We start from the raw sequence: 22,362 nt of genomic DNA, 5'->3' as shown, positions 1-22,362 counted from the left end.
TATTGGTTTCACAGTTGCATTCTGCTTGCATAGATAAAACAATAAGCCAAAGCCCGTTTTACTTCAAACTAAGCTAAACACATTATCAGATTGTAGTTTTATGATTCTAACACATTTCACAAAGAATCGGAGTGTAATAATTAGTCATTACCAAATTCTTCTATCAGTGGTGTACTAGTGTATTTATTCTCCCACTTGGATGTCACTTCCACAAGCTTTAAATTGAGGGCCAGGTTGTCAGGATGGGTAATGTACTGTACACATTAAGTACAAGTACTCCTAAAGATACACTTCATTTTAACTAGCTAAATCCAGTGTAACAACTAGTAATTACATTGTACTTGGCTAACATTACATGTACTATGCTTTGAAATAGGGTCTTATTCTTCATCTGGGACTTGTATTTATTATGGATTGTCACACCCTGGATCTGGGGACTCTATATGTTGAGCCAGTGTGTGTAGATTCTATGTGTTTATGTTCTGTGTGGGAGTTCTAGTTGTTGTATTTCTATGTTGGCCAGAGTGGCTCCCAATCAGAGGCAACGAGTGTCAGCTGTTCCTGGTTGTCTCTGATTGGGAGCCATATTTAAACAGTCTGTTTCCCTTAGTGTTTGTGGGATCTTGTTTCCGTTTGGTTTGTTCCGTGTTGGTTATGTTAACCGTAGGACTGCACGTATCGTTTGTTGTTTTGTTTATTGTCCGTATTATCACTAAAGATAAATAAACATGTTCGTTGATCACGCTGCGCCTTGGTCTACTCAGTTCAACGATCGTGACATGGATCCCCGGGCAAAATTAAGGCAGTTCATACAATTAAAAAAACATTACAATACATTCACAGATTTCACAACACACTGTGTGCCCTCAGGCCCCTACTCCACCACTACCACATATCTACAGTACAAAAATCCATGTGTACGTGTGTGTATAGTGCGTATGTTATCGTGTGTGTGTGTGTGTATGCATGTGTCTGCGCCTATATTTGTGTTGCTTCACAGTCCCCGCTGTTCGATAAGGTGTTTTTTAAAATCTAAATTGTACTACTTGCATCAGTTACTTGATGTGGAATAGAGTTCCATGTAGTCATGCATATTATTAATATTAGCTCTCTGTGTTCCATGTAGTCATGCATATTATTAATATTAGCTCTCTGTGTACATCCAAGGGCCAGCCGTGCTGCCCTGTTCTGAGCCAATTGCAATTTTCTTAAGTCCTTTTTGTGGCACCTGACCACACGACTGTACAGTAGTCCAGGTGTGACAAAACTAGGGCCTGTAGGACCTGCCTTGTTGATAGTGTGGTTAAGAAGGTAGAGCAGCGCTTTATTATGGACATATTTTTCCCCATCTTAGCTTCTGTTGTATCAATATTTTTTTACCATAAAGTTTAAAAATCCAGGGTTACTCCAAGCAGTTTAGTCACCTCAACTTGCTCAATTTCCACATTATTTATTACAAGATTTAGTTGAGGTTTAGGGTTTAGTGAATGATTTGTCCCAATTACAATGCTTCTAGTTTTAGAAATATGTAGTACTAACTTATTCCTTTCCACCCACTCTAAAGCTAACTGCAACTCTTTGTTAAGTGTTGCAGTCATTTCTAGGGGTGTAACGATTCATCTACTACATCGATGTATCGATTTATATTCATATGATTCAACTACATCGATCTGTGCGCGGCGAGTTGGCCTTTTGGACAACATATATCGATCTAACATCGTTTTAAAATGTAATAAATCGATTGTATCGATACTAGGAAATAACCCATTGGATTTAAGCACGTCAGACTTTATATGCAGGGGTGCACATAACTAGTACGCAGATACGCAAGCGCGACAAATTACTACGCGCCTTTGCGTACCTGACCGATCTTCTCATCTAACCTTACACATGACATGTTGCTTGTCAACGACTGTCAGGGATGTCCAAAAAGCAACAGACATTAAGCAGCCTTCTTTTCCGGCGTTTCGCCACCTACAAAGAAACGCCAACTGGAGCCAGAGCCGAAGAAAATACTTTTTTCGGAAAAGTGGCTCCAAGACGTGCAGTGGCTTGAAGCTAACGATGAGCGCACTGAAATGTGGTGCAAGATTTGCCGCTCAATCCACATCTAGCAGACAAAACAGGTGCATTTTATAAAGGCTCAAAAGAATTTCAACCATCCTTTATTTGACCAACATGAAAAGAGCAAGGAGCACACGAATGTGGCGCAAGCCATTGCTAAAAAGCTAGCCGAGAATAAATGTCCAGTCGCCCACTTGCCAGATGGGGAGACAAGCTGAATGAAGAACAGCGGCAAGCTCTATTTAATATTTTTCTCTCTCCATAAAGCTAAACACGCACATCCCATGTCTTCCTATTCTGAGGATGTTCCTTTACTGAATGCTTTTTGATGGATCTGAGGACATCACAAAAACTGAGCAGGAAATAGTTTACATTGTGTCCAGCAACGGAGAGTTTACTTCGGACTTTATTGGACTGATTGAATTGGGTGCTGACCGAACCGCACAGGCCATAACAGAGCGGACTTGTGAGACTTTCCAGGACACAGGCTTGGATGACTGGACAACAAAGTTGCACAGACGGGGCTGATGTCAACGTAGGTATGGGTAAGTTTCATAATACCAGATGGTCTGCATGGAGGCATGAAACACTGTTAAAAATATCAAGACTATTGCCAGCCATTAAAATGCAACTGGTTACCAGGTATTTATTTCAGTCACACTGGTTGAATTTTTGGCTAAAAAAGGTTACTGAATCGATTTCAAGTCACTGAATCGTTTGGATCGTATCGTTCTAAATGAACCAATATTGCCCTTGAATCGTGTACGACAACCACGAATCGTGATACGAATCGAATCGTTGTTAAAACGAATCGGGTACACCCCTAGTCATTTCAGTCGCTGTAGTAGCTGACATGTATAGTGTTGAGTCATCCGCATACATAGACACTTGTATTAGATCTGTTTTCGTAAGCTCAACCAAGTTAACCCAGATGGGATGCTTTATTTTGGAGGCAAGTGCTAGCAACAACATTGACTGGAGATATATTTTGAACAGTGCACATTCATGTTTAAGTAAATATTTTTTCATTTTACCAGGTAAGTTGACTGAGAACACATTCTCATTTACAGCAACAACCTGCGAAATAGTTACAGCGGAGAGGATGGGGGATGAATGAGCCGATTGGAAGCTAGGGATGATTAGGTGGCCATGATGGTATGTAGGGCCAGATTGGGAATTCAGCCAGGACACTGGGGTTAACACCCCCTACTCTTACGATAAGTGGCATGGGATCTTTAGTGACCGCAGACAGTCAGGGCACCCGCTTTCACGTCCCATCTGAAAGACGGCACACAGGCAATGTCCCCAATCACTGCATTTCTGGGGGTGTTATTTTTTTGACCATAGGAAAGAGTGCTTCCTGCTGGCCCTTCAACACCACTTCCAGCAGCAGCTGGTCTCCCATCCAGGGACCGACCAGGACCAACCCTGCTTAGCATCAGAGGCTAGCTAGCAGTGGGATGAAGGGGAGTATATTGCTGGCAAATATTAATTAGAGCCCATTGATCATAGGCTATAATATCTCAGACACCCAGATCATCCACAAGGGATCCCAACCTTTGTCACAGTTGTTAATAAATCGGAATCACAGACCACAATTACTACCAGGTACATGTTATTACATTGTAACTATGTGTCATTACAGTTAACTACAATACTTTTGTTTACAGTGTAGTTACACATGTAATTACACTGTAATAAGGACCCCATAAAAGGAAGTGTTACCGCATCTCTTCTTTATGTATACGTTGATGTGCTTTAAGAAACCCTCGAGCACCCCTGTGGAAATCAAATTAGCATTATAACAATCCCCATCAAAATCTGTCTGTTTAAGCTAGAGATGTATTTTTGCATGGGCTGCGTCTCAATCCACCACATCCTCTGAGGTTGGCCTTCTATCTGCGGTGGAAGAACTACAGTGTTGTTGTTCTTTGAAAATGATTAGCAATATCATCCCCCACTCACTATCACAAGGGTTAGCAAATGTCAGGGTCAATTCCATTTTAAATAACAGTCAATTCACAAAGTAACCCAAATTCCAATTCCACATTTTCCTCATTAATTTACAGATGGATACACATGCTGATTGGCAATGATGTTTAGATATCCCTGTGGCATTCAAAAGTTGCTGCACTTTATCAAGAGAACCAATATGTGCCATGAAACACACCATCACCACCAGCCTGAAACACTGACACACAGCATGGATGCATGTACTCATGTTTTTTCCCATACCCTAGTCCTCCCATCAGTACGAAACTCATCAAATCAGGCAATGCTTTTCAAATTCTCCAGTGTCCAGTGTGTTTTCATTCCATAGCCCACTGCAACTGCGGGAGTTTCTTGCTAGCTAATGGGGATCTATAATAAATACACAAAAACTACATCATTAAGGATCATAGCGTTCAGTCAATGTCATGGAAATAGCTGGTGTCCATAATGTTTTGTACACACAGTGTATGTTGTGTCCAACAGCTCATTCCCGCAGAAAAATGCAGAAGGAATCAGTACCACCCAGTCAACCATCAGACTCCATTGTAAGATGCCTCAAAAGAGGATATTCAACCCTAAGGGCAAATCCAAGGTAATCTCAATATCTTTACAGTAGAAGCTAACAAAACACACCAAAACTGACCAGGTGAACACTGACTCAGTAAAGTAAAGAGGGCTAACATTCTATAACGCTCCATTTCCTCTGCACAGTTCTCTCACAGTGAGAAACAATAGGGATTACACTAGTGTCCTACGCTTTCTTCATTTGATCCAATTCAACGTTGCCAATTATTTTATGAGATGAGAATTAAGTGGAGTGACTAATCTTAGCTGGTCTGAGACACTGATGAGCATTTCACTTCTTAGGTATACGTTGGTGTCTTTTAAATGGCCCAATCTGTAGAATCTCGTCTAACAGTCAGTGCAGTAATGAGGCTTCTCTCCAGTGTGTATCCGTTGTTGTGTTTTTACGTTGCCAATCGGGAGAAACTCTTGCCACATTAAGAGCAGAAGTAAGGCTTCTCTCCTTTGTGTATACCGTTCATGTGTTTTTAAAGTGGCCTATTCGAGAGAAAATCTTTCCACAGTCAGAGCAGGAGTAAGGCTTCTCTCCTGTGTGTATACGTTCATGTTGTTTTAAGTTGCCAAGTAGAGAGAAACTTGCCCCACAGTCAGAGCAGGAGTAAGGCTTCTCTCCTGTGTGTATACGTTTGTGTTGTTTTAACTTGCCCAGTTGAGAGAAACTTGCCCCACAGTCAGAGCAGGAGTAAGGCTTCTCTCCTGTGTGTGTTCTCTGATGAACTATTAGCTCAGTTGATGTTGTGAAGCATTTTCCACAGTCAGAGCAGGAGTAAGGATTCTCTCCTGTATGTATACGTTCATGTGTTTTTAAGGTGCCCTGATGAGAGAAACTTTCCCCACAGTCAGAGCAGGAGTAAGGCTTCTCTCCTGTGTGTGTTCTCTGATGAATTTTTAGACCAGTGATGGAAGCATTTCCACAATCAGAGCAGGAGTAAGGCTTCTCTCCTGTATGTGTTCATGTACTTTTTCAGTCGAAAAACTTTACACACTCAGAGCAGGAGTAAGGCTTCTCTCCTGTGTGTTAGGTTCTCTGGTGATTTTAGCTCAGTTGATGTTGTGAAACATTTTACACACTCAGAGCAGGAGTAAGCCTTCTCTCCTGTGTGTATACGTTGATGTTCTTTTAAGTTGCCAATGATGTTGAGAGAAACTTTCCCCACAGTCAGAGCAGAAGTAAGGCTTCTCTCCTGTGTGTGTTCTCTTTTAATGGCCCAGTCGATGAGAAACTCTTTCCACAGTCAGAACAGGAGTAAGGATTCTCTCCTGTGTGTATTTGTAGGTGTATTTTTAACTTTGATAGAATTGAGAAACTCTCCTCACAATGTGGGCAGTGGTGAGACCTCTTAGCTCTGTGATCTTCCTGCTGTTGCTCTCTGGATGTAGAGAATGTCTCAACATGGTCTCCTGTGTGAACAACATCAGAAGAACCAGTCAGTTGGTGTGATATACATGTCAATCAAATGTATTTTATGAAGCCCTTTTTACAACAGAAGTTGTCACAAAGTGCTTTATAGAAACCCAGCCTAAAACCCCAAAGAGTAAGCAATGCAGATGTAGAAGCCATATCATCCTCCACTCACTATCACGAGGGTTAGTAACTACACAGACTCATTTAATAGAACTTTAAAACACTGGCAGTTTGTCTACTTCACTTCTTTAGTCTACTCTCTGATCACTCCAGATAGCCCAGTGTATAAAACAAATGCTGGCAATACTGGTGTCAAACCATGTAAGTGTCAGTAGCATGAAATAATATCTACCTTCTCATTGAAATAGTTCATCATGAAACAGTTCTACTGCAACTTTTCATGCACAGTGGGAATTCGAAATGAATAACACAAACTTAGTTAGATAGAACCTGCTCTTACCCTGAGAAACAGATTTCCCCAATCTTCTCCTCCTCTTCTTCATCTTTAATGTTGACATTCAGCTCCAGTGTTTGACTGCAGTCTTCCAGCTTCACTGATGCCATCTCTGGATCCTGCTTAGCAAACTGAGCTCCACTGTCGCAATCAGGACCCAATGACTGTAGGTTTGGACTCAGTGTGGAAGGAGAGAGGCAGGCTGGGTTTGTCCTCACTATTGATGTTACCGGCCTCAGATTTAATTCTAGTCGTCCTGTAGTAACAATGAGAAACAGACACAAAAAGTTATTGTCTTGACAGTTCTGGCACTTTCTTTATTCTCTAAAAATATATTATATTTCTTCTTGTTAAATCATCTAATTCAGTGCTTGACTTGGACTGAAATAGGTGTCGGTACTGTTTATATCTAGGTGCAGGAGTTCCACAATACTGTTGAGCTAACATTCTATAAGAGGAACAGGAGCTCAAGCACTAGATATTTGAGGTGCCGGTACTTAACCTATATCAGATTTTTCCCAAATGCACATACAGTACTAGTCAAAAGTAGAACACCTACTCTTTCCAGGATTTTCTTTATTTTTACTATTTTCTACATTGTAGATTACAAATATTCTACAAAGCTGTCATCAAGGCAAAGGGTGGCTACTTTGAAGAATCTAAAATCTAAAATATATTTGATTTGTTTAACACTTTTTTGGTTATTACATGATTCCATATGTGTTATTTCATAGTTTAGATTCTTCACTATTATTCTACAATGTAGAAAATAGTACAAATTAAGAAAAACCCTTGAATGAGTAGGTGTGTCCAAACTTTTGACTGGTACAGTAAATGCATAAATGAGACAAGCCATTTAGTAAAAGGTCACTGTTTGTTTTAGGCAGCACTATGTACTATTTTCCTGAATAACCTTGTCTTCACTGTATTATTTCAATCAAAAAACAATTGTATTTTCCATTCACACCATAGTAACATTTATCGATAAATACAGAAACAACTGAATGTGTCTGAATATTAGTACACATGTAGAAAACGTATAATCATTACATTCAGCTTCAAAACAGTAGTGCAAACATTAAATTGTCTCTCTCTGCTGCACTGAAGTCCGTTGACGCTGACCGAGTGGGCGGCACCATTTTACCAGCTCGTTCATTTTACACAAAACCAAAACAAACTTGGAAATCTAAAATAAATGGATTCTTTATGAAATCACCTTGAGGAAATGATGTACATCCATTCAGACAAACCCAAAGTATCTAGCTATGTGATTTGTAAAATAGTTACCAGGTTTACTCAGTTTGACATAAAAATAACACACCAAACGTGATAATACCTTAACGGACTTGTTACCTAGCATTGTATGACATGTTCTTTCGATATTAGAAAGTTTAAACGTGCTATTACATACTGATTTTACGTCTTTTATAAAGTATTAGTTAATGTTTGGAATATTGAGAGCTGCATAAGGATTTGGAGGATGACATACATTCCATGTATTTATTTCTGTCACTGGTGGGTGCCAGAAGGTATGTGGGCCAAGATAGCTGGGGGGCCACTGGTGCTAATCTTAGAAGGAGTACGTGATGGAATATCCTGACTAGGGTGCAACACGATACCGTATAGGGTGATCCTATATGTGACGAGGAGTGACACTCAATAATGGTTGGCAACTGTTGGATGGAATTAGCTCTGAAAAGCATTATATAAACTAAGAGGTTTTCTATGCAAGTCATTCAGATGACAATAGGCTACGCCGGCACCGCTTGTCATGTGAATCTGGTACTGTTATATTAAATACTTTGAACCAACTCTCCATCTAAGTGTTTAACTATTCTCTTGCATACTGAATTACTTGATGCCAGAGAAACTCGTCATAACACATACCAGTAGTAATAAATAGAAACGGACACAAAGGTTATCTTCTTGACAAAGGTTATCTTCTTGACATTTGACATTACAGTTCTGGCGCTTTCTTTATACTGAAGAATGGTGCGTGCCTGCCTGGAACTTCCTGTTCCCCCACTACCACAGGGCAGCCACAGATAGAACAATGAGACAGATATTTCACTGGATGTATAATTGTGAAGCATCCGGTTGGCGTTTCCACTCACTACCAAATATGGATGTGAGAGGAAGCCCACTGGCCGGCAGTGGGAGAAGATGGAACGAGATGGATTTTAGCAGACATTCAGCAAATGTTCTAATCGATGAAACATCTGATCTTAATACAGTTCTGTTCCCAAAACTAAAATCTGTTATGCACAGAGTGGACTAAGTTGTCGACTTACCTGTTGCAAATACATTTTTTAAATCACGTTATTTAGAAGGAATGCAAAGGCGAAATGAGTTATTGTACACAAGCGCTTCACAGAGGAGGCCTTCCCTAACAGAAATATAAAGATGTGTGCTAGAACACACCAATAGGATCTCGCTAGCTCGTGCTTGGCTCTGCCCACTATGACTCATCTGTTCCCATGGGAAACGAGCTGTGGTCTATCTTGGTTTAGTTATAAGAAATAATTGGTGCAACCGTCCGTGCGTTCAGGGATCCTTGGGATGGCCCTACCCCATTATATGAGAAGGGTGGTGCTTAATTTGAGCTGGATCCTCCGGTACCTCTCAGTTTTGTAGTCATTCATTCCGGAACCCATTTGGCAGGATCAGATAGCCTACCTCTTGTGGCAAGACAAATTATTTCCACTGTTTGCAATGTAAAAATCCTAATAAAAGCAATCGGAGTAATTACATTTAGATTCCTCTGTAATTGTTATGCCCCTAAAAAAACGTAATGTGAAAACGTCATGATATTCTAAGAATTGGTTAATGTTGGGCCGTCTTGGGTTTATGGTTTGCGCAACATTGTAGCCTAGACCAAGGCGTGGCCATTGCTGTGGTGAGAGAGAGAAGCACGCCTGTATCTCTCACAGAAATACAATGACATTCACTTTCTATGATCTCTCTCCCTCTCTGTGCTGTTATAGACATAAGCCGGCAACTATCTTCTCAGGCTTCACTAACTAGCGTTACTGTTTTAGGTGGAGCTATTCTTTGCTACTTTTCAAACAAATACTACGTAATATTTCACATATCATCTTGCTAGATAGGCTACTAGCAAAATACCCTGTGTTGTTAGGATAGATTTATGTTTGTTTCTTCCAACAGATCTTTACATATTTTCCTCACTACAAAATATTCCTGCGGTCCTTGTGGTTACTAAACATATTTTAGATATGCCTTTATGCTATAGCTTATTCCATGTTTACATCTTTGGTTAAATGACTTCAAATGCTAAACTTAAATGTACTTTGTGGAATGTCTGTGGAGTTTGTAAACTATCCAACCTTAAAACAGGTTATTACTAGGCTTAAACAACTTCATTCATCTATTGTGTTCCTACAAGAAACTCACTTGTTGAAGGATGAGCTACTTAAAGTATGCAGGAGATGACAAGGGCCAGTAATAGCATCCTGTTTCTCCTCTCATTCTCATGGTGTTATGGTTTTAATTCACTAATCTGTTCCGTTTCAAGTGGATACTATTATAACTGATACAGCTGGTAGATACATTTTGATACAGGGAACTCTTTTGAATGAGCATATTAATCTGGTTAATGTTTATGGTCCTAATGATGATCATCCCAAATTCTTTGAGAATGTATTTCTATTGATAGCCTCCATTCCTGGTAAGGTCCTAATGGCAGGGGACTTTAATTGCACTCTTGATCTTCATCTAGATCGCTCCTCTGGTTTAGACACTTCCCACTCACAGAGTAGAAAGAAATTACAGCATTTCATTAAGGACTTAAATCTATGTGAACCTTGGAGGACTCAGAACCCGAGTAAAAGGGAGAATTCATGTTCACATTTAAATCATATTCTCATGTAGACTACTTTTTAGTTTCTTGCTCATTGCTTCCCAATGTAGCAGGAAATGGATATGATACTATTGTTTTGAATGACCATTCCCCTGTGTCATTATTCTATAGGGATACAAAACTAGTAAAAGGATCCTCTAGATGGCGTTTGCATCCCAGATGGTTACAGGACCCAGACTTCTTACATTACGTTGGAGTGCATATAGATGTTTATTTGACATTGAACACTGACCAAACGTCAGCGAGTACCAGATGGGAGGCTTTCAAAGCACATATTTGGGGGCAAATTATACGTTTTACCAGTTTCAAATCTAATAAATCCGAAAATGAGAGACGGAGAGCAAAATGAGAGAATTGGATAACTCAGTAGAAGTAAACAAGGAATGATTTGGTCTTAAAGCTCAGTATGAAGAACTTCCCACCTCAAAGGCTAAAAACAGCTTAACTAGGCTGAAACAGTCCTATGATCAAGGTGAAAAACCTGGTAAATTGCTGGCCTGGCACATTAAGTAGTAAAATTCAGCCTTGAATGGAATTCATAATTTACAAGGACAATTATCAATGGATCCTGTAGAAATAAACCAAACATTTGCTTCCTACTACAACACACTTTACAACTCTGAATCTCCTGAGAACTGAACTAGTCAGGTCTTGATTTTCCCTCTATTTCAGAAGACACTAAATTGGATCAGGAAAAGGAATTGGATGGTGTTGAAATATCTGATGCTATTTTCGATATGAAGGGAGGTTAGGCAGAAGGTCCAGATGGGCTCCCAATAGATATTTAAGGACAAACTTCTAGGTCCACTTTTGGATATGTACAGTGCATTAGGAAAATACTCAGACCCCTTTACTTTTTCCACAATTTGATTCGTTACAGCCTTATTCTGAAATGGATTAAATAAAAACAATCCTCATCAATCTATACACAATACCTCATAATGACAAAGTGAAAACAGGTTCTTAGACATTTTTGCAAATGTATTAAAAATAAAACAGCAGAAATACCTTGTTTACATAAGTATTCACACCCTTTGCTATGATACTCGAAATTGAGCTCAGGTGGATCCTGTTTCCATTGATCATCCTTGAGATGTTTCTAAAACTTAATTGGAGTCCAACTGTGGTAAATTCAATTGATTGGAGATGATTTGGAAAGTCACACAGCTGTCTATATAGTTGACCAAGAACATGATGGTCACTGACAGAGCTCCAGAGTTCCTCTATGGAGATGGGAGAACCTTCCAGAAGGACAACCATCTCTGCAGCACTCCACCAATCAGGCCTTTATGGTAGAGTGGCCAGACGGAAGCCACTCCTCAGCAAAAGGCACATGACAGCCCGCTTGGAGTTTGCCAAAAGGCACCTAAAGGACTCGGACCATGAGAAACAAGATTCTCTGGTCTGATGAAACCAAGATTGAACTTCCTGGCCTGAATGCCAAGCATCACATCTGGAGGAAACCTGGCACCATCCTTATGGTGAAGCACGGTGGTGGAAGCATCATGCTGCAGGGATGTTGTTCAGCGGCAGGGACTGGGAGCCTAGTCAGGATCGAGGGAAAGATGATTGGAGCAAAGTACAGAGAGATCCTTGATGAAAACCTCCTCCAGTGCGCTCAGGACCTCAAGATCGGGGCGAAGGTTCACCTTCCAACAGGACAACGACCCTAAGCACACAGCCAAGACAATGCAGGAGTGGCTTCGGGACAAGTCTCTGAATGTCCTTGAGTGGCCCAGCCAGAGCCGGGACTTAAACCCAATCGAACATCTCTGGAGACCTGAAAATAGCTGTGCAGCAACGCGCCCCATCCAACCTGACAGAGCTTGAGAGGATTTGCAGAGAGAAATGGGAGAAACTCTCCAAATACAGGTGTGCCAAGGTTATAGCGTCATACACATTAAGACTTTGGCTGTAATCACTGCCAAAGGTGCTTAAAGTACTGAGTAAAAGGTCTGAATACTTATGTAAATGTGATTGTTCAGTTGTTGTTGTTTTTGCAACAACTGATAAAAACCAGTTTTTGCTTTGTCAGTGTATTGTGTGTAGATTGATGAGGGAAAAAAACAATTTAATCAATTTTACAATAAGGCTGTAAAGTAACAAAATGTCGAAAAAGTCAAGGGGTCTGAATACTTTTCAAACGCACTGTATATAGACAGGTGTGTGCCTTTCCAAATCATGTCCAACAAACTTAGTTAGATAGAACCTGCTCTTACCCTGAGAAACAGATGTCCCAATCTTCTCCTCCTCTTCTTCATCTTTAATGTTGACATTCAGCTCCAGTGTTTGACTGCAGTCTTCCAGCTTCACTGATGCCATCTCTGGATCCTGCAGTAAACTGGGCTCCACTGTCACAATCAGAACCAGTGACTGTAGGTTTAGACTCAGCGTGGAAGGAGAGAGGCAGGCTGGGTTTTGTCCTCACTGTTGATGTTACCGGCCTCAGACTTATCTGAATCGGCCAGTAGTAATACAGAGAAACAGATACAAAAAGTTATTGTCTTGACAGTTCTGGCACTTTCTTTATTCTCTAAAAATATTTTCACTTTTTTCTTGTTGAATTATCTAATTCAGTGCTTGTCTTGGACTGAAATAGGTGCTTGTTATGATGAGTTTCTCGGGTGTTCAAAGAATCAAGGATGCAAGGCTATACTGAGACACTTTGTAGAAAGTTAATACAATGATTTAATGATCGGTACCGGGTTCGTGACAGCAATGACCAGAGCTTTGCCCTTGATGCTATGAACTAACTAACAAAGAAGACACTCTACCTTATATAGCCTTCATTACCCTTCTGCTGGCATACATCTGGCAAGTCTCCATGGGCACTCCCTGTCTTTGATGTTCATCACTTTTTACCCCAAGTCACTATCCTGCCCATCACTCATGCTATTCTAAACATCTCTAATCTACCTTGACATAAGGAATGTAGACTTTATGGCCCCAAACCACTCATCTCTTAACTCTTTCCCTGTCCTCACAATCCTATGACATGACATCATTACAGTGCTAATACTCATTTTGGGTGCCGGTACTGTTTATATTAAGGTGCAGGAGCTCCACAATACTTTGGAGCTAATACCTAACTTATAGTAGATAAACGCATAAATGACTCAAAATCCATTTAGTACAAGGTTACAGATTGTTTTAGACAGCACTGTGTGCTAATTTCCTGAATAACCTTGTCTTCACTGTATTACTTCATTCAAAAACCAATTGTATTTCCTTTTCACACCATAGCAGCATTTTTTGATAAAGACAGAAACAACAGAATGTGTCTGAATATTAGTACACATGTAGAAAACGGATAATCATTACATTCAGCTTCAAAACAGTAGTGCGACCGTGAAATTGTCTATATCTGATGCACCCGCACTGTCCTCACTGCAGTCCGTTGACGCTGACCGAGAGTAGCCGCCATTTTACCAGCATGGGAATTTTACACAAAACCAACAACATGCAAAACGAACTCAAAATCTCAAATAAATTGATTATTTATTAAACTAACATGAGAAAATAATGTACATGCACTCAGACAAACCCAAAATCTCTAGCTATGTGACTAGTAAAATAGTTTTTATCACGTTCTTTCACTCACTCGGTTTGACACAAAAATAACACACCAAACCTTTACCAAACGTGATAATACCTTAACGGATGTGTTACCTAGCATGGTATGACATGTTCTTTCGACATTAGAAAGTTTAAACGTGCTATTACATACCTCTAGTAATAAATAGAAACGGACACAAAGGTTATCTTCTTGACTGCACAGTTCAGACGCTTTCTTTATTGTGAAGAATGGTGCCGCCTGCCCGGAACTTCCTGTTCCCCCACTACTAACGGTCCGTGCATTCCGAGATCAGATTACAACATTTCATTAAATTACAAAAAAAAAGTGTAAACTGTAGCAATTTATTTCCCTTTATAGTTTATTAGCCTAAGCATAACCTCCATCCACATAATTTATCTCGGATTGGAACCGGTTCAGGGAAAGAACTATACTTTTTAGGAACAGCACAGTTATTTTAAAAGCATGGAATCATCTCCATGCTTATTTTCCTTTCCGGGTATTTTTCTCCAGTCCCACATAAATCGCAACAAAGCTCACTCTAGAAACGTATTCCAGTTTCTGCCTGCCAGCTGGAATGGAAACCTTTGCCAGTGGGTGTGCGTGTGGAAACTACCTGCTCCTCTCCTCTGAAGCATAGGTTACTGTATCCTACTGACAACGTTACAAGCATGATTCAGAAATTAGGGAGATATGTTTAATTTGAGAAGAATGGATGAACTTTTTCAATGCTAGTTAAGGATACTATAGTCACCACGTTGCACATTGGATTTATTAAGGACAAAAAGGTACGACCTGTTTTTAATTATAGTGCTGCACTGCACTTTACAAACAAGGTTGTTAGCTAGCTAGCTAACATTAGCTCTGTTCCAACGTTAAACCAACTCTGTAGTTCCGATAAGCTGACAGAGAAGCAGACGGCCTGACCGATAAGCAGACAGAGAAGCAGACGGCCTGACCGATAAGCTGACAGAGAAGCAGACGGCCTGACCGATAAGCAGACAGAGAAGCAGACGGCCTGACCGATAAGCCGACAGAGAAGCAGACGGCCTGACTGATAAGCAGACAGAGAAGCAGACGTCCTGACCGATAAGCTGACAGAGAAGCAGACGGCCTGACCGATAAAGGACAGAGAAGCAGACGGCCTGACCGATAAGCAGACAGAAGCAGACGGCCTGACCGTTAAGCTGACAGAGAAGCAGACGGCCTGACCGATAAGCAGACAGAGAAGCAGACGGCCTGACAGATAAGCTGACAGAGAAGCAGACGGCCTGACCGATAAAGGACAGAGAAGCAGACGGCCTGACCGATAAGCAGACAGAGAAGCAGACGGCCTGACCGTTAAGCTGACAGAGAAGCAGACGGCCTGACCGATAAGCAGACAGAGAAGCAGACGGCCTGACCGATAAACCGACAGAGAAGCAGACGGCCTGACCGATAAGCCGACAGAGAAGCAGACGGCCTGACCGATAAGCCGACAGAGAAGCAGACGGCCTGACAGATAAGCCGAGAGAGAAGCAGACGGTCTGACCGATAAGCAGACAGAGAAGCAGACAGAGAAGCAGACGGTCTGACCGTTAAGCCGACAGAGAAGCAGACGGCCTGACCGATAAACCGACAGAGAAGCAGACGGCCTGACCGTAAAGCTGACAGAGAAGCAGACAGCCTGACCGATAAGCAGACAGAGAAGCAGACGGCCTGACTGATAAGCAGACAGAGCGAGACAGAGAAGCAGATGGCCTGACCAATAAGCAGACAGAGAAGCAGACAGAGAAGCAGACAGAGAAGCAGACACTCCATGTAGGAGACTTTATGTAAAACGCATAGGGCGACAGAAAGACAAGTCACACAGCATGATGTTAAAGTAGAAGCAGCCCATTCACTCAGACATAATAACCCCCTACCAATCATAAGAATACAATACAATGTTTCACACACAAGTTATATGTGCCTATATGTTACAACATGTTGCTTCTCTTGTATTGTCAACATCAATTCCAAATTGTTTGGCTGTCAGCAGATACATGGTTATCAATACTACTAATATATATGAAGGGTGGATATTTTGATCGAGGTATTTCACATGGCCTTGATCCATGTCCTGCCTGGTACTCATGGCTTGTATTGTCACGCTACTTGCAGCAAAACTGTTGAGTCTTTTATTATTTTGCAGATCTTCAAGCAGTGGAGATGAGGATAATGGTGAAACTGGAGATGATCCGTACAGAGTTCAGGACTGCTCTGAACCAAGTTATGGAGGCCATAGAGGATAATGGTGAAACTGGAGATGATCCGTACAGAGTTCAGGACTGCTCTGAACCAAGTTATGGAGGCCATAGAGGATAATGGTGGAACTGGAGATGATCCGTACAGAGTTCAGGACTGCTCTGAACCAAGTTATGGAGGCCATAGAGGATAATGGTGGAACTGGAGATGATCCGTACAGAGTTCAGGACTGCTCTGAACCAAGTTATGGAGGCCATAGAGGATAATGGTGGAACTGGAGATGATCCGTACAGAGTTCAGGACTGCTCTGAACCAAGTTATGGAGGCCATAGAGGATAATGGTGAAACTGGAGATGATCCGTACAGAGTTCAGGACTGCTCTGAACCAAGTTATGGAGGCCATAGAGGATAATGGTGGAACTGGAGATGATCCGTACAGAGTCCAGGACTGCTCTGAACCAAGTTATGGAGGCCATAGAGGATAATGGTGGAACTGGAGATGATCCGTACAGAGTTCAGGACTGCTCTGAACCAAGTTATGGAGGCCATAGAGGATAATGGTGGAACTGGAGATGATCCGTACAGAGTTCAGGACTGCTCTGAACCAAGTTATGGAGGCCATAGAGGATAATGGTGAAACTGGAGATGATCCGTACAGAGTTCAGGACTGCTCTGAACCAAGTTATGGAGGCCATAGAGGATAATGGTGAAACTGGAGATGATCCGTACAGAGTTCAGGACTGCTCTGAACCAAGTTATGGAGGCCATAGAGGATAATGGTGAAACTGGAGATGATCCGTACAGAGTTCAGGACTGCTCTGAACCAAGTTATGGAGGCCATAGAGGATAATGGTGAAACTGGAGATGATCCGTACAGAGTTCAGGACTGCTCTGAACCAAGTTATGGAGGCCATAGAGGATAATGGTGGAACTGGAGATGATCCGTACAGAGTTCAGGACTGCTCTGAACCAAGATATGGAGGCCATAGAGGATAATGGTGAAACTGGAGATGATCCGTACAGAGTTCAGGACTGCTCTGAACCAAGTTATGGAGGCCATAGAGGATAATGGTGGAACTGGAGATGATCCGTACAGAGTTCAGGACTGCTCTGAACCAAGTTATGGAGGCCATAGAGGATAATGGTGGAACTGGAGATGATCCGTACAGAGTTCAGGACTGCTCTGAACCAAGTTATGGAGGCCATAGAGGATAATGGCCTTTTTACTTCACTTTAACCATACACAAAAAAAAATGTATGCACGCATGACTGTAAGTCGCTTTGGATAAAAGCGTCTGCTAAATGGCATATTATTATTATTATTATTAATCCAGTCGGTCAATATAGCTAAATGATTGTGCTAGTAAAAAAGGAATGTAGTAGGGAGTCGACGTTAAACCGGCATTTTGATCATTTGTTTAAGGAAAATAATGACCAGTTTGTGTTATTTTGACTTCCAGGAGCGGGTCGAGGAAGAGACTGTGGATGAGGATGGAGCAGCAGCACCTGAATAAACATAACATAGTTATTCACTTTTAGCTTTAAGCAGTTTTACAGTTCTTGATTGGAGTGCAGTGTTCATGTTTTTACTTACTTGTTATTTTGAGCTTATTGCTGTGATTTTGTTTATGAATCTAATGTGATACAGTTTATGTAAAAAAACAACTTATTTTCTGGCATGTTGCATATTTCGTCAGTGGACACCTACCGACGGGATACTGTGTATATGTTCAGGGTCTTTTAAATGACGTGTCTTAAGGCTCCTCCCGAGTGGCGCAGTGGTCTAAGGCAGTGCAAGCTGCATTGCTACAGATGCTGGTTCGATACCTGTCTGGAGAGACCCATGAGGTGATGCACAATTGTCCGGGTTAGGGGAGGGTTTGGCCTGCCGGAATGTCCTTGTCCTCATCACACTGTTACGTACGTATGTTAGGTTACCAGAAACTGCATTTTATGGGGCTCTCAACGTACTTTCTGACGTTTAGCAACATTATGAGGTTGACTTAAAAATACACATATTTAACGGTTTAAAATTCCCAAAATGTATACGTCCTGAAAAGACTTGGGACATAAGTTTTGTCAGCGGACACCACAGCTACGTAGAAGGAACATTTCACAATAACGTTATCATGACTTATGTAGGGACTAAAATAACTTGTCACGCTGGAACGTAATTTTGTTAGCTGGGAAAGCTCACTCTAGAAACGTATTCCAGTTTCTGCCTTCCAGCTGGAATACATTTACATTACATTTTAGTCATTTAGCAGACGCTCTTATCCAGAGCGACTTACAGGAGCAATTAGGGTTAAAGTGCCTTGCTCAAGGGCACATTTACGTCATTTAGCAGACGCTCTTAACCAGAGCGACTCACAAATTGGTGCATTCACCCTATAGCCAGTGGGATAACCACTTTACAAATTTTTTTTGGGGGGGGGGGGGTAGAAGGATTACTTTATCCTATCCCAGGTATTCCTTAAAGAGGTGGGGTTTCAAATGTCTCCGGAAGGTGGTGAGTGACTCCGCTGTCCTGGCGTCATGAGGGAGCTTTTCCACCATTGGGGTGCCAGAGCAGCGAACAGTTTTGACTGGGCTGAGCGGGAACTATGCTTCCGCAGAGGAAGGGGAGCCAGCAGGCCAGAGGTGGATGAACGCAGTGCCCTCGTTTGGGTGTAGGGACTGATCAGAGCCCGAAGGAATGGAATGGAAACCTTTGCCAGTGGGTGTGCGTGTGGAAACTACCTGCTCCTCCCCTCTGAAGCATAGGTTACTGTATCCTACTGACAACGTTACAAGCATGATTCAGAAATTAGGGAGATATGTTTAATTTGAGAAGAATGGATGAACTTTTTCAATGCTAGTTAAGGATACTATAGTCACCACGTTTCACATTGGATTTATTAACGACAAAAAGGTAAGACCTGTTTTTAATTCTAGTGCTGCACTGCACAAACAAGGTTGTTAGCTAGCTAGCTAACATTTGCTCTGGTCCAACTTTAAACCAACTCGGAAGTTCAAAGACATTCAATGTTCCTCCATAGAAGCCGCTCCTCCGTAGGTATAATTCTGTGGGCCTAATTAAGATAATACAGGTCATAACACGATGCCCAGCTCTTATAACATAATTATAAAATGCCATTTAGCAGACGCTTTTATCCAAAGCGACTTACAGTCATGCGTGCATACATGTTTGTGTAGTCCCGGGTATCGAACCCACTACCTTGGCGTTACAAGCGCCGTGCTCTACCAGCTGAGCTGCAGAGGACCAGAGGACCTCTTCAATGCAAGCATCCTCTAACCAGCTCTCCTCACCCGCAAAATGTCGCGCCCTACACTGTGATTGGCAGCACAGTTTGCTCTTAATGATTTTCCTATACAGATACTCTGTGGTTGTCACGAGAATTTTGTTATCTCAATGGTTGAAGTCAAACACTTCTTAAATCTTTGAATAATTCCCAGAGGTATAAATCTCTAGTTTAAATAAATTAAACAGACCCCTTACTGCAATGGTCATTCTTTATTCATGAGAGCTCTGAAAATCATACAATGCACAATGTTTTTATACCTTTACTACGCCCCTAAGTGGGCCAATGAGAAAGCTCCTAGCCCATATTTACACAGCTATCATATGTCTCTGTTAGCTGCACAGCAACCTATTGTTTCTTCCTGGATCTATTTCACACTCCAGCTGTGTTCGTGTGGTTGCTTTTCTGGTTCCTCCAGTATCAGGTCACACATACACAGACTTCCTTTACTGGTTTCACAAGACACAAATACTCTGTAGCTGGGCAAATATGCATCTTATACAAGCACATATGATTAACTCTCTAAGCTCTCTCACTGTCCTCACCCTAGTTGGGGACATGTTTTTCAGTGTCTAGTTTCACATCCTGTTTTCTGTTGTTGGTTTCACAGTTGCATTCTGCTTGCATAGATATAAAAATAAGCCAAAGCCCTTGTTTTACTTCTAACTAAGCTAAACACATTATCAGATTGTAGTTTTATGATTCTAACACATTTCACAAAGAATCGGAGTGTAATAATTAGTAATTATCAGTGGTGTACCAGTGTATTTATTCTCCCACTTGGATGTCACTTCCACAAGCTTTAAATTGAGGGCCAGGTTGTCAGGATGTGTAATGTACACATTAATTACAAATACTCCTAAAGATACACTTCATTTTAACTAGCTAAATCCTGTGTAACAACTAGTAATTACATTGTACTTGGCTAACATTACATGTATTATGCTTTGAAATAGTGTCTTATTCTTCATCTTGAACTTGTATTTATTATGGATCCCCATTAGTTCCTGCCAAGGCAGCAGCTACACTTCCTGGGATCCAGCAAAATTAAGGCAGTTCATACAATTTAAAAAACATTACAATACATTCACAGATTTCACAACACACTGTGTGCCCTCAGGCCCCTACCACATATCTACAGTACAAAAATCCATGTGTACGTGTGTGTATAATGCGTATGTTATCGTGTGTGTCTGTATGCATGTGTCTGCGCCTATATTTGTGTTGCTTCACAGTCCCCGCTGTTCGATAAGGTGTTTTTTAAATCTAATTGTACTACTTGCATCAGTTACTTGATGTGGAATAGAGTTCCATGTAGTCATGGCGCTATGTAGTACTGTGCACCTCTCATAGTCTGTTCTGGACTTGGGGACTGTGAAGAGACCTCTGGTGGCATGTCTTGTGGGGTATGCATGGGTGACCGAGCTGTGTGCCAGTAGCTCAAACAGACAGCTCGGTGCACCCAACATGTCAACACCTCCACTTTGAGCCATGAGAGATCGACATGCATATTATTAAATCAGCCGTGGTGCCCTGTTCTGAGCCAATTGCAATTTTCTTCAGTCCTTTTTTGTGGCACCTGACCACACAACTGTACAGTAGTCCAGGTGTGACAAAACTAGGGCCTGTAGGACCTGTCTTGTTAATAGTGTGGTTAAGAAGGTAGAGCAGCGCTTTATTATGGACATATTTCTCCCCATCTTAGCTTCTGTTGTATCAATATTTTTTGACCATGAAAGTTTAAAATCCAGGGTTACTCCAAGCAGTTTAGTCACCTCAACTTGCTCAATTTCCACATTATTTATTACAAGATTTAGTTGAGGTTTAGGGTTTAGTGAATGATTTGTCCCAATTACAATGCTTCTAGTTTTAGAAATATTTAGGACTAACTTATTCCTTTCCACCCACTCTAAAGCTAACTGCAACTCTTTGTTAAGTGTTGCAGTCATTTCAGTCTCTGTAGTAGCTGACATGTAAAGTGTTGAGTCATCCGCATACATAGACACTTGTATTAGATCTGTTTTCATAAGCTCAACCAAGTTAACCCAGATAGGAACGCTTTATTTTGGAGGCAAATGCTAGCAACAACATTGACTGGAGATATATTTTGAACAGTCCACATTAATGTTTAAGTAATTGTATTTTACCAGGTAAGTTGACTGAGAACACATTCTCATTTACAGCAACAACCTGGGAAATAGTTACAGCGGAGAGGATGGGGGATGAATGAGCCGATTGGAAGCTAGGGATGATTAGGTGAGGGCCAGATTGGGAATTCAGCCAGGACACTGGGGTTAACACCCCTACTCTTACGATAAGTGGCATGGGATCTTTAGTGACCGCAGACAGTCAGGGCACCCGTTTAACGTCCCATCTGAAAGACGGCACACAGGGAAATGTCCCCAATCATTGCCCTGGGGCATTGGGGTGTTATTTGTTTTGACCAGAGGAAAGAGTGCTTCCTGCTGGCCCTTCAACACCACTTCCAGCAGCATCTGGTCTCCCATCCAGGGACCGACCAGGACCAAACCTGCTTAGCTTCAGAGGCTAGCTAGCAGTGTGATGCAGGGGAGTATATTGCTGGCAAATATTAATTAGAGCCTATTGAGCATAGGCTATAATATCTCAGACACCCAGAGCATCCACAAGGGATCCCAACCTTTGTCACAGTTGTTAATAAATCGGAATCACAGACCACAATTACTACCAGGTACATGTTATTACATTGTAACTATGTGTCATTACAGTTAACTACAATACTTGTTTACAGTGTAGTTACACATGTAATTACACTGTAATTAAGGACCCCATAAAAGGAAGTGTTACCGGCATCTCTTCTTTATGTATACGTTGATGTGCTTTAAGAAACCCTAGAGCACCCCT

This window comes from Coregonus clupeaformis, unplaced genomic scaffold (assembly GCF_020615455.1).
Source record: "Coregonus clupeaformis isolate EN_2021a unplaced genomic scaffold, ASM2061545v1 scaf0826, whole genome shotgun sequence".
Taxonomy (NCBI): domain Eukaryota; kingdom Metazoa; phylum Chordata; class Actinopteri; order Salmoniformes; family Salmonidae; genus Coregonus; species Coregonus clupeaformis.
The sequence above is the reverse complement of the archived record's forward strand: the minus strand, read 5'-3'. Positions refer to the sequence as shown.